The sequence below is a fragment of the Phyllobates terribilis genome, unplaced genomic scaffold, assembly GCF_046119375.1.
Source record: "Phyllobates terribilis strain yellow unplaced genomic scaffold, ASM4611937v1 Scaffold_27__1_contigs__length_16484149, whole genome shotgun sequence".
Lineage (NCBI taxonomy): Eukaryota > Metazoa > Chordata > Amphibia > Anura > Dendrobatidae > Phyllobates > Phyllobates terribilis.
In genome coordinates this window covers 2,227,848-2,240,045 of record NW_027362787.1, presented here as the reverse complement: position 1 = coordinate 2,240,045, position 12,198 = coordinate 2,227,848, and positions in this window count along the sequence as shown.

Below are 12,198 nucleotides of genomic sequence, written 5' to 3'. Positions count from 1 at the left end.
AGAAAAAAGCAGCTAAGTAAAGAAAAACGAGTGGCCATCATTACTTTAAGAAATGAAGGTCAGTCAGTCCGAAAAATTGGGAAAACTTTGAAAGTGTCCCCAAGTACAGTTGCAAAAACCATGAAGCGCTACAAAGTAACTGGGTCACATGAGGACCGCCCCAGTAAAGGAAGACCAAGAGTCACCTCTGCTTCTGAGGATAAGTTTATCCGAGTCACCAGCCTCAGAAATCGCAGGTTAACAGCAGCTCAGATTAGAGACCAGGTCAACGTCACACAGAGTTCTAGCAGCAGACACATCTCTACAACAACAGTTAAGAGGAGACTTTGTGCAGCAGGCCTTCATGGTAAAATAGCTGCTAGGAAACCACTGCTAAGGACAGGCAACAAGCTGTAGAGACTTGTTTGGGCTAAAGAACACAAGGAATGGACACTAGACCAGTGGAAATCTGTGCTTTGGTCTGATGAGTCCAAATTTTAGATCTTTGGTTCCAACCACCGTGTCTTTGTGCGACGCAGATAAGGTGAACGGATGGACTCTACATGCCTGGTTCCCACCGTGAAGCATGGAGGAGGAGGTGTGATGGTGTGGGGGTGCTTTGCTGCTGACACTGTTGTGGATTTATTCAAAATGGAAGGCATACTGAACCAGCATGGCTACCACAGCATCTTGCAGTGGCATGCTATTCCATCTGGTTTGCGTTTAGTTGGACCATCATTTATTTTTTAACAGGACAATGACCCCAAACACACCTCCAGGCTTTGTAAGGGCTATTTGACCAAGAAAGAGAGTGATGGGGTGCTACACCAGTTGACCTGGCCTCCACAGTCACCAGACCTGAACTCAATCGAGATGGTTTGGCGTGAGCTGGACCACAGAGTGAAGGCAAAAGGGCCAACAAGTGCTAAGCATCTCTGGGAACTCCTTCAAGATTGTTGGAAGACCATTTCCGGTGACTACCTCTTGAAGCTCATCAAGAGAATGCCAAGAGTGTGCAAAGCAGTCATCAAACCAAAAGGTGGCTACTCTGAAGAACCTAGAATATAAGACATATTTTCAGTTGTTTCACACTTTTTTGTTAAGTATATAATTCCACATGTGTTAATTCATAGTTTTGATGCTTTCAGTGTGAATGTACAATTTTCAAAGTCATGAAAATCCAGAAAAATCTTTAAATGAGAAGGTGTGTCCAAACTTTTTTCTGTACTGTATATACACACACATATATATACTGTATATATATATATACAAACACATATATATATATATATATATATATATATATATATATATATACACACACACACACACACACACACACACACACACACACACACACACACACATATATATATATATATTGTATATATACACAACACATATATATATTGTGTATATATACACACACACACATATATATATATACTGTATATAGACACACACACATATATACTGTATATAGACACACACATATACAGTATATACTGTATATAGACACACACATATATATATTGTATATAGACACACACATATATATATATATATACTGTATATACACACACATATATATATACTGTATATATACACACACACAAATATATAGAAATATATATATCTGGCGACAGGGCCCCGCTGCGTCCTCTGTGTCTCTGTACAGATATAAGTGTAACACGTACTGGATCCAGCACAGGTGACAGTCTGCCATAGAGCTGACGTGCAGTACATACACTGTGTTATGGGGGCGCTCACCTGTGCGGACCCCGCTCTCCGGCCGCTACTTCTTTGCTCATATAAGGTCTCATTCTGCCATTAAACAATTCGGTTGTCATGGCAGCGGGGGTGGGGCGTTGGTAGGGGGCGTGTCTGGTATAGGACAGATTGGGGCGGGGCTGTCATGCAGTGCTTGTCTCATCCCTGTAATTTCCTGCTGATGCCACCTGGTGGACAGCATTGGTCAGTACACGCTGAGAATGCTACATTTGCATTGTACTGTGGGAGCTGCTGGTACTACTGGTGCTTCCTGACTGCTGTCCCTATGAGGTATGCAGTATGTCACATGGTGGGGGAGGAACATTTTATATATGTATATGCACTGCTCAAAAAATAAAGGGAACTGTGCGGCCCTCCAAACAAATGCCACCCCACACCATTACTGACCCACTACCAAACCGGTCATGCTGAGGGATGTTGCAGGCAGCAGATCGCTCTCCATGGCGTCTCCAGACTCTGTCACGTCTGTTACATGTGCTCAGTGTGAACCTGCTTTCATCTGTGAAGAGCACAGGGCGCCAGTGGCGACTTTGCCAATCCTGGTGTTCTGTGGCATTTCTTTGGATGGCCGCACAGCCCTCCTTGTGCTCGGCAGAGGTAGCCTGACTGCCATTAGGTACCGAGATGAGATCCTCAGACCCCTTGTGAGACCATATGCTGGTGCGGTTGGCCCTGGGTTCCTCCTAATGCCGGACAATGCCAGACCTCATGTGGCTGGAGTGTGTCAGCAGTTCCTGCAAGATGAAGGCATTGAAGCTATGGACTGGCCCGCCCGTTCCCCAGACCTGAATCCGGGACACATCTGGGACATCATGTCTCGCTCCATCCATAAAACGGACAAACAACACAAATATTGGTTCTATCTTTTACACATTTGGGGTAGCCCTTAAGAGGGCCATTGGGTCAAAGAGAGAGAGAGAAGAGAGAGGGGAGGGAGAGAAGAGAGAGGGAATGGAGAGATACCGGGAGATACCAAGAGAGGGAAAAAAGAGAGACCCAACCAGTGCAAGGCTAAGCCGGGCAGGCGGCAGCGGCTATTTATACCCACTGCTGATCTCTGATTGGTGGAAAATCTGGGTATGGCTGCTCTGATTGGTGGAAAAACTGGGTGTGGCTGCTCTGTGATTGGTCAGCATTATGACCTCACAGTGGCGATGACTCATACCTCCTGGGTGGTTGTTTTTAATGTATTTTTTGTTGTAACATTTTGTATGGCTGTTTGGTGCAGGGGGTGGGGTCGGGAGTATTTTAACCCCTGCACACCCCCATGACCATATGCCTCGACCCGTAGAAGCGTGATAGACACGCGAAACGGCCGTCGTCTGCATAAGGCGCCGCTTCCCTGTATTTTTAATGGAAATGGAATAAAAGAAGATTTTATTAAATCGGTGTGCCACCTCGCTTTCTTCATGTATGAGTAGTATAATAATGATGATTTATCCTGGGGATGGGTTATCAATATCAGATCGGTGGGGCTCCGACACGCGGCACCGGCTCTACCCATCAGCTGATTGCAGCGCTCAAGTGTAAATAGTGTGAAGATTGAACATCACAGCTCCATTCACTGTACTGCGGGTCCTGCAGATCAGCTAATATTCATGTAATAGGAGCTGATCTGCAGCACCAGGGAGCGGCCACTACAGAGTGAACAGATCAGTGATTTTTCAGCTCCTCAACACTGTTTACATCTGACCTCGGCCGAAGCTGCAAACAGCTGATTAGTGGAGGTGCCGTGTGCCGGACCACCACAAATCTGATATTAATGAGCTAACCAGGGGATAAGCCATCAAAATGTTTGTCCTGGAAAATCCCTTTAAGGCCCACCTGCACATAATAAATAAATATATATATATATATATATATATATATATATATATATATATATATATATATAGCAAAGAGTAGGAAGGGGTTAATCAAAGGCTCATAAAACGGACAAACAACACAAATATTGGTTCTATCTTTTACACATTTGGGGTAGCCCTTAAGAGGGCCGTTGGGTCAAAGAGAGAGAGAGAGAAGAGAGAGGGGAGGGATAGATACCGGGAGATACCAAGAGAGAGAAAAAGAGAGAGACCCAACCAGTGCAAGGCTAAGCCGGGCAGGCGGCAGCAGCTATTTATACCCACTGCTGATCTCTGATTGGTGGAAAATCTGGGTGTGGCTGCTATTTATACCCACTGCTTATCTCTGATTGGTGGAAAATCTGGGGGTGCCTGCTCTGTGATTGGTGGAAAATCTGGGCATGGCTGCTCTGTGATTGGTCAGCATTATGACCTCACAGTGGCGATGACTCATACCTCCTGGGTGGTTCTTCTGGGCAATTCTGTTTTCTGATTGGTGGAAATTCTAATCAGCATTATGACCTCACAGTGGCCGTGACTCATGTTTCATGGACTGTTCTATCTGGGTGACCTGAAACATGCTGATCTCTGATTGGTTGAAATTCAAGTCATCTTCATGACATCACAATCGAGAAGAATGAATATCCAATTTACTTAATATAAATGACCAGCAATGCTGTTCTCTTAATGGTGGAAATTCAAGTCATCTTCATGACATCACAATCAGCATGTTATTACTGCCGATATGTCCAATTTTTTTCCTAAATTTCCTACGTTTGTCCTAATTTATTAGCACATATATACCACTCATTCCTACAATCAAAGGATCAGGAAACCCCTCTGAAATCAATATCCTACAATTTACCCCAACAGCAAAAAAACAACTATACACAAAATACCAAAAGGTATATCAGATTATTAATGAGCAAATAAAAGACACATAAAAATAATTTTTAGAAATGTGTAGAAAAAATGCTGTAAAGTAAGAATGCTTCAAAAATAGAAATGTTAATGATCTATTTAATCAATTAACAAAATACAAGTGAATGAACAAACGAAAAATCTAGATCCAATCAATATTTGGTGTGACCAACTTTTCACTTTAAAACAGCGTCAATTCTTCTAGGTACACCTGCGCAAAGTCAGGGATTTTGTAATAATGCAGTCAGGTGTCTGGTCATACACCATGGCAAGACTGAGCAAGAATACACAAGGAAGTTATACTACATCAGCAAGGTCTCTAAGGCACAAATTTCAAAGCAGATTGAGGGTTCAAGATGTGTCATTCAAGCACTAGTGAAGAAGCACAAGAAAATGTGCAAGGTTGAGGTCAATAGATGCAGTGGTCAGCCAAGGAAACTTAGTGCAGCAGATGTATGACACATTATGGTTACTTTCCTACAAAAGCAGAAGATGTCCAGCAGTGCCATCAGCTCAGAACTGGCAGCAACCAGTGGGACTCAGCTTCACTCATCTACTGTTCAGAGAAGACTGGCCAAAAGTGGTCTTCATAGCAGAATTATGGTGAAAAAGCCATATCTTCCACATCAAAACAAGGCCAAGTGACGCTGAGTCACTGCATTAAAACAGAGAAAACGGGGAAGGAGGGGGGGGATTGGCAAGATGTGCGCGGTTGAGCCAAAATATGAAAAATGTGGTTGTTACTGTAGGGAGTTTGTTCACTGAAGGGCTGGAGAGCAGAACAATAATGAGTGTCTGTGGTCAATAGTGATGCATAACCACGGTGAAGGGTCCTGTAAGTTTGGGGCTGCATTTCAGCAAATGGAGTTGGGAATTGGGTCAGACCTCATGCTATAACATTTTCCCCCATCATGGGCTCCTCTCTGGCATATTGTCCCCATTCTGGCATAATTTCCCTCATTCTGGTTTAAGACATCGCTGTTTCCTCCGCTGCACCTTCTGCATTCTTCAATATCCAGATCCATATTCCAGTTTGTCTTCTCTTCTGCACTACGTGAGTCCACAATCAACTGAGGAATACCTACGTCTGCTTACTATCCTTATTTCTGTTTGCATATTACTGTACCTAAGTAAACTTGGACTATCGTTAACGTTTACATACCCTAATAGTAATGAAGGCCGTGCCTTACAGATTAGGTTCTAAGAAGTATTGTTTGGAATGAACTTACCTTCATAAACTGTTTGCTGTGATCTTTTGCACTTGAGTTTAAAATAGACTTTCACACTACTCTTGTCTCAGTCTCTGCTTTTGGCCCACGCCATTGGACTTCAGGGTATCTACTAACATCGTAACAGGCAGTTCCTTTGAGCTCATGATTCTCATTTGGTCTGACATGCACTGTGAGCTGTGAGGTCTTATATAGACAGGTGTGTGCATTTCCAAATCAAGTCCTATCAGTTTAATTACACACAGCTGGACTCCAATGAAAGAGTAGAACCATCTCAAGGAGGATCACAAGGAAATGGACAGCATGTGACTTAAATATGAGCAAAGGGTCTGAATACTTATGACCATGTGATATTTCAGTTTTCCTTTTTTAATAAATTTGCAAAAATTTCTACATTTCTGTTTTTTTTCAGTCAAGATGGGGTGCACAGTGTACTTTAATGAGAAAAAAAATGAACTTTTTAGAATTTACCAAATGGCTGCAATGAAACAAGGAGTGAAAAATGTAAAGGGGTCTGAATGCTTTCCGTACCCACTGTATATAGTACTCAATGGGTGTGGCCTGCCTCTGATTGAGAAGTGCCTCTTCCGGCAGTCTGAATAAGGGTCTATCGTTAGGGGTGTGACTAATTTGTTTTCACTTAGGGTGATATATGTCCCGCTTTTAATGAGATTTAATAACATTTGTATTTTAGGGTTTCTATTATAATTCTGGGATTTCCTAATTTGTTTATAGAATTTTTGAATTGCATAACACATAGGATAAGGATAATAGGTTTAGTATATGAGATAGGAAATAGTTATTGATAGAACTAGTGCAGTGGATGGGCACTAGTGTTAATAAAAAGAGGGGCACTTCCTGATAGTGTGCGCCATGTCCCATGATTTGGGAATCTTACAGACCATATTGCATTATCATTAAGTTGCTGTTTTGTTGCTATGCAGTTAGGTTTTCCTTTCTTATAAGTTTGTCCTTTGTCTCTCCCTGTCTCTCTCAGATGTAGCTGTGATGTCAGTAACCCCTCCCTTCTTCTCCATTCTTCTTCCTCATTCACCATCTTCAGCCATGTTAGAAGCTTATGTGCTTCCAGCCCGTTTCTAAAAAAGTCTTTTTACCTGCTGTACATTTGCACATCATCGAGTATTCTGCTAGAAAATAAATCTTCTTCTGAATCTTCAACAATGTGCTTCTTGCAGTCGAGTTAAACTATCTGAAGACATCACTATGTGTGAGTACGGTAAAGAGACAGCCTAGAAACGGTGTCTCACAGCGCCCTATGCTTGCAGCTTAGTCATGGAGTCAGAATAGTGTGAGTTCAGTGAGAGTTAGTGAAGTGCATAGTGAAGGTGAAGTTCAGGTGCGGTGGGCTGCTAGGGGCAGCATGTGTCACTTGTTCCAGGCAGTGGGAGGCATTACTGGGATCCAGAGCAGTCGCTCCAGTCACGTCCAGAGCCTAAGGTCTGGCATAGGAGCTGCCGGACACTTTGTGTACTCTGAAGTACAAAGGAAGATGGACAGGGACCTGCATGGATGGAAGTTGAAGGCCAGTCCCGGGTGCACTGCAGAGGTGGACGAGAAATACAGGATGAGCTAGCAACAGGGCTGAAGAGGAGTTATGCTAAGAAGGAGGATAATGTGAACTGCTGTGCCTTATCCTGTCTGTACCCACCTGATGAACTAGAACTGTCAAGTATATGTTTGACTGTTACAAAGAACTTTGTGTCCCCTAAATTGTGTGCGGCGGCTTCTGAGGAAAGAAGCCTGAAGGCAGTGGAGGCCTGCGGCCTACAAGAGAATGTGCTGCACCCCACACGCTAGAGCACACTGGGACTGGGACACCCATTGTCTGTAAAGTGCCAGAGCGAAATCAGACAGACGTTCAGTCACGACTACCGCTCTGTGCCACTTTACAAGATGAGTGATAAGGGAACTTCTCGATCAGAAGAGAAGAGGAAATAATGGTCGCTGCCCAAACTGTGACAAGAACAGGACCACAATGTGTGTCACCCTGGCCTGGATGCCACAAATGTATAATAAAGCTGTGTCTGAGAGCAAAGGGGAGGTCCTCTAGTCAAGGGCCATTAGCATGCAATACCTCCTGTCACAGGCCAGTAGGGGGAGCAGGCTGCCCCTATAAAAGCTGGAACTGGGGGCAGGGTTAGAGAGAACTGGACAACCTGTCTCTGGATTGAGAGGTGTCCCAGAGCCGGGACAGACAGTTGTGTTGCAGCCTAAGAGGACGTGTGGCAGTAGGAGAGCCACGAGCCAGGGACAAAAGGCGAAGTGAGTCTGTCCTGGCAGATAAAGAAACTAATCTTCCAGACTTTGGTGTCTGAGGCTGTAAGGATTCCACATCCTACAGCAGATAACCAGTCCGCAGGGGACTGTATGTTCCTTGGCCTAAGAAGCCCGGAGGCTCCGCCACAGCAGAAGGGACCAACAGAGCCGTACCAGGCCGGGAGTAGCAAGGGACCCAAGTTGCAAGCCATACGGGCGAGAGGACACGGTGAGCTCAGGAACGTGGGCTGTTACATTACCAGAAGGGAAATAGCCAGAAGGAGCACAGAGAGCACGGTAGGCCGACACCCTCATCTTGACCAGGGCCAGCTTCCCACTTGCTCTCAGACATCCAGGCCCCCTCCTAGCCGGGCCTGTTTCTGGGTCGTTTTACCTGTTCTAATAAAGACCCTGAACTGTTTAAGAGGCCTCCGTTTCCTGGCTAACGCGGTTGGAATCATCCCCTCCATCATCCATCATACACTGCCCTGGGGCCCTACTCTTCCCGTGGGGAGTTGTACTATTCGGAGCTGCACATTTACATCTGCCCCAGAGGTCTGCACTGCAGCGGCGGTTAGCACTGACCGCAATCCACGGGTGGTGTAGTCGGACATTACTTAAAACTTATAAAGGACTGCCACTGGCCTGACCACCCTAAGCCACGGACCGGGTTGCCACCACTACCCCCATCGTCTCCCTATTGCCCGGCTCCGAGTGCCCCACGGCCCAGGGGGCGAGTCAGCTTTGGCGTAGTCGGCAGGATTGTAACCAACCCGCCACAAACGGGTATTGCGTGCCTGAAAAAGACTGTACACGTACCTGAAGAAGAGTTTTTCCACCACCCGGAGCCGTTTCCCGCCATTTTCAACCGTCTCCCGCCATCTTCCGTCGGTTCCCGCCATCTTCAACCGTTTTCCCGCCAACGGATGCCATTTTCAGGACGCTGCGCGGGAAGAGGAGGGGCGTGGACGTCCAAACCGCGCGAGACCCGAATCTCCGCCCCACGCACCGACGCTGCGCAAGGTCCTGGAAGGGAGAGAGAGCGACGCTGACGTCATCAGGACGCGACGCAGGTCCTCGTCCGGAGCAGCACCAGTGGAGTCGCGGCCTACAGAAGAGGATCGTCAGAAGGTAGGCCTCGCTTAACTAGGGGGGAGGAAGATGTCGGACACTGAGGCGCCCACTACCACCAGCACAGCTGCAGCAGCGGTGATGCCATTTTCCCTGCCCTACGTCAATGGAGCGGCCTGGTTGCCTAAGTATTCAGGGGAGCCCCATGCCCTAACTGACTTTAAGGAAAGGCTGTACAGTTTGTTCCAAGTTTACCCCCTGACAGAGGAACAGAAGATTAGCATACTGACAGGGCAGTTAACTGGCACAGCCCAGCGGGAGGTAAAGTAATGGCCCGCTGAGGAGAAAAGGACCGTAAAGGACATTCTGGCCCGGCTGTGGGGTACCTTTGATACACGTACCTCCGCTGAAATTAAAATGCGGTTCTACGGATGTAAGCAGCGGGCACAGGACAGCATCAGAGACTATGCCCTAAATTTGCAGGAAGCCTTGAGAGCCATCAAACAAGCTGACCCTGGCAGCGTGCAGGATACGGATAAGCTACTAACAGAACAGTTCATAGAAGGTCTGCTGTCTAGCGCCCACAGGACCCAGCTGCGCCTCATGTTCTTTCAGAACCCTGATCTGACCTTTGCCCAATTCAAGGACAGGGCCATAAGGGTGCTCCGTGAACCCGCAACAAGTGGCGCTATAAACCCCCGGCGCCCTGCTCTCACCTACCACCAGAAGGCGGCGCCCTCCTCTGTGGACTCTGTGGGGGACGATGCACAGGCCCTGAACCAAGCCCCGTCGAAAGATCTGCATCACCAAGTCCAGGAGCTGACCAGGAGCGTTGCGGCATTGACCAGGACCGTCCAGGCGTTACAAGTGGACCCGTCAAGACCCATCGAGTTGGCTTCAAGTCCGGAGGATGTCCCGTGGCGTCGACAGAGGAGGACCCCGTCGTTCCGAGGAAGGCCCACAGATCGCTACGCAGAGGATGGACAGCCCATTTGCCGTCGATGCAACCAGCCCGGACACATTTCCAGGTACTGTAATTTAAACGGGTCCAACCTGGGGCAGAGAGCCAACCCCCAGGCATAAGATCACCAGGCCCTTATAATTGGCGTGATAAGTACGTTGGGGGGGGCGCCCGGTTTTACCCGTGGTGCTGAACGGTATCCCCATGAGCACCTTGCTGGATACCGGGTCGCAAGTAACTACTATCACTTATGTACTTTTTAAGCAGTATTGGACTGATGCTGATATAACACGGTACCCAGACAGTGACTTGAGCATCATCGCCAGTAATGGCTTGCCCGTGCCGCAGATGGGGTTCAAGGAAATGACCATTAAAATTGGTAAAGTTGAACTACCGGCACAGGGAGTGATTATTGTGGACATTGACCGTCGTGAAAGTCACCCTAAAATAACTGTGGGTACTAACGTGATTGAAAATTGTCTTTCAGAGGTAATTGTAATTCTACAACAGGTGGCAGTGAATGCTAGTTCCAGCCAACAGAGAGTCCTCAACAAGGAGATAAAAGCCCTGATGAGACGGCAGCAGGTAGAACTGTCTGGTGGTGAGATCGGTAGCGTAAGACTGAGTGACCCATTCCCCATTTCCATGCCTCCCAAAAGTGAAATGATGATCTGGTGTCGGACTGCAATCGGGTTGAGAGGTAGAGACTACCAAGCCATGGTAGAACCCGTGTACTCAGACAGCAGGCCCACCATTTTGACAGCCTGGGGGGTGGTTGATGTCCGTCATGGGAGGGTGCCCGTTCACATTCTCAACATTGGGGAGAGGGAGGTACACTTACCCAGGTACGCTACACTTGCCAAACTGTTTGCTGTTGAGCACAAAGCTATCAGGGCCGTGGAACCTTTGCCTCCCTCTCCACAGGCGGAGAGTAATGGCTCCCAGAAACAAAAGGAGGACTGGTGCCAGAAACTCCATGTGGGTGCTGACTCCACTCCCCTGCACCAAAAACAAGGAGTCTACCGGGTGGTACAGGAGTACGAGAGAGTCTTTAGTAAGCACCCGCTAGACTTCGGCAGAGTAAAAGGGATAGAACACCACATCCCCACAGGGAGCCACCCACCAATAAAAGAGAGACACAGGCCTGTACCCCCTGCACATTATCAGAACGCCAAAGGTATGCTGCGGGAAATGAAAGAAGCTGGGGACATTAGAGATAGCTGTAGCCCCTGGGCAGCCCCCCTGGTTCTGGTAAAAAAGAAAGACGGCACCATGAGAATGTGCGTGGACTATAGACAAATCAACCGTATCACCCACAAAGACGCATATCCGCTGCCTAGAATAGAAGAGTCTTTAGCCGCACTAAAATCAGCTAACTTCTTTTCTACTTTGGACCTTACTAGCGGGTACTGGCAGGTTCCTGTGGCAGAGGCTGACAAGGAGAAGACCGCCTTCACCACCCCGATGGGACTGAGCGAGTTCAACTGTATGCCCTTCGGGCTCTGGAACGCACCAGGGACCTTCCAGAGGCTGATGGAATGCTGTCTAGGGCACCGAAACTTCGAGACTGTCCTCCTTTACCTGGACGACGTGATCGTCTATTCGAAGACTTACGAGCACCATCTAAAGCACCTGGCCGAGGTGTTCGAAGCCCTGGCAGGCTATGGCCTGAAGGTGAAACCATCAAAGTGTCACCTGTTGAAACCGAAGGTCCAGTACCTAGGGCACGTGGTAAGTGCGGAAGGAGTAGCCCCCGACCCTGACAAGGTCACGGCAATTAAGAGCTGGCCAAGCCCTTCGAACATCAAGGAAGTGAGGCAATTCCTCTGGTTGGTAGGCTACTACCGAAGGTTCATCCCCGGGTTCACTAAGATGGCAGCTCCTATGCAGGACCTCCTGATAGGACAGTCTAAGTCCAGAAGCCAAAAGCCACCCTTCAAGTGGGATAAACCGGAAGAGGAGTCCTTCCGTCAGTTGAAGATGGCCCTCACAGGGGATGAGATCCTGGCCTACCCTGATTATGGCCAGCCTTTTATTCTCCACACAGACGCCAGTAATGTGGGACTGGGAGCCGTACTGTCACAAAACCAACAGGGCAGAGAAAGAGTGATCGCGTACGCCAGTC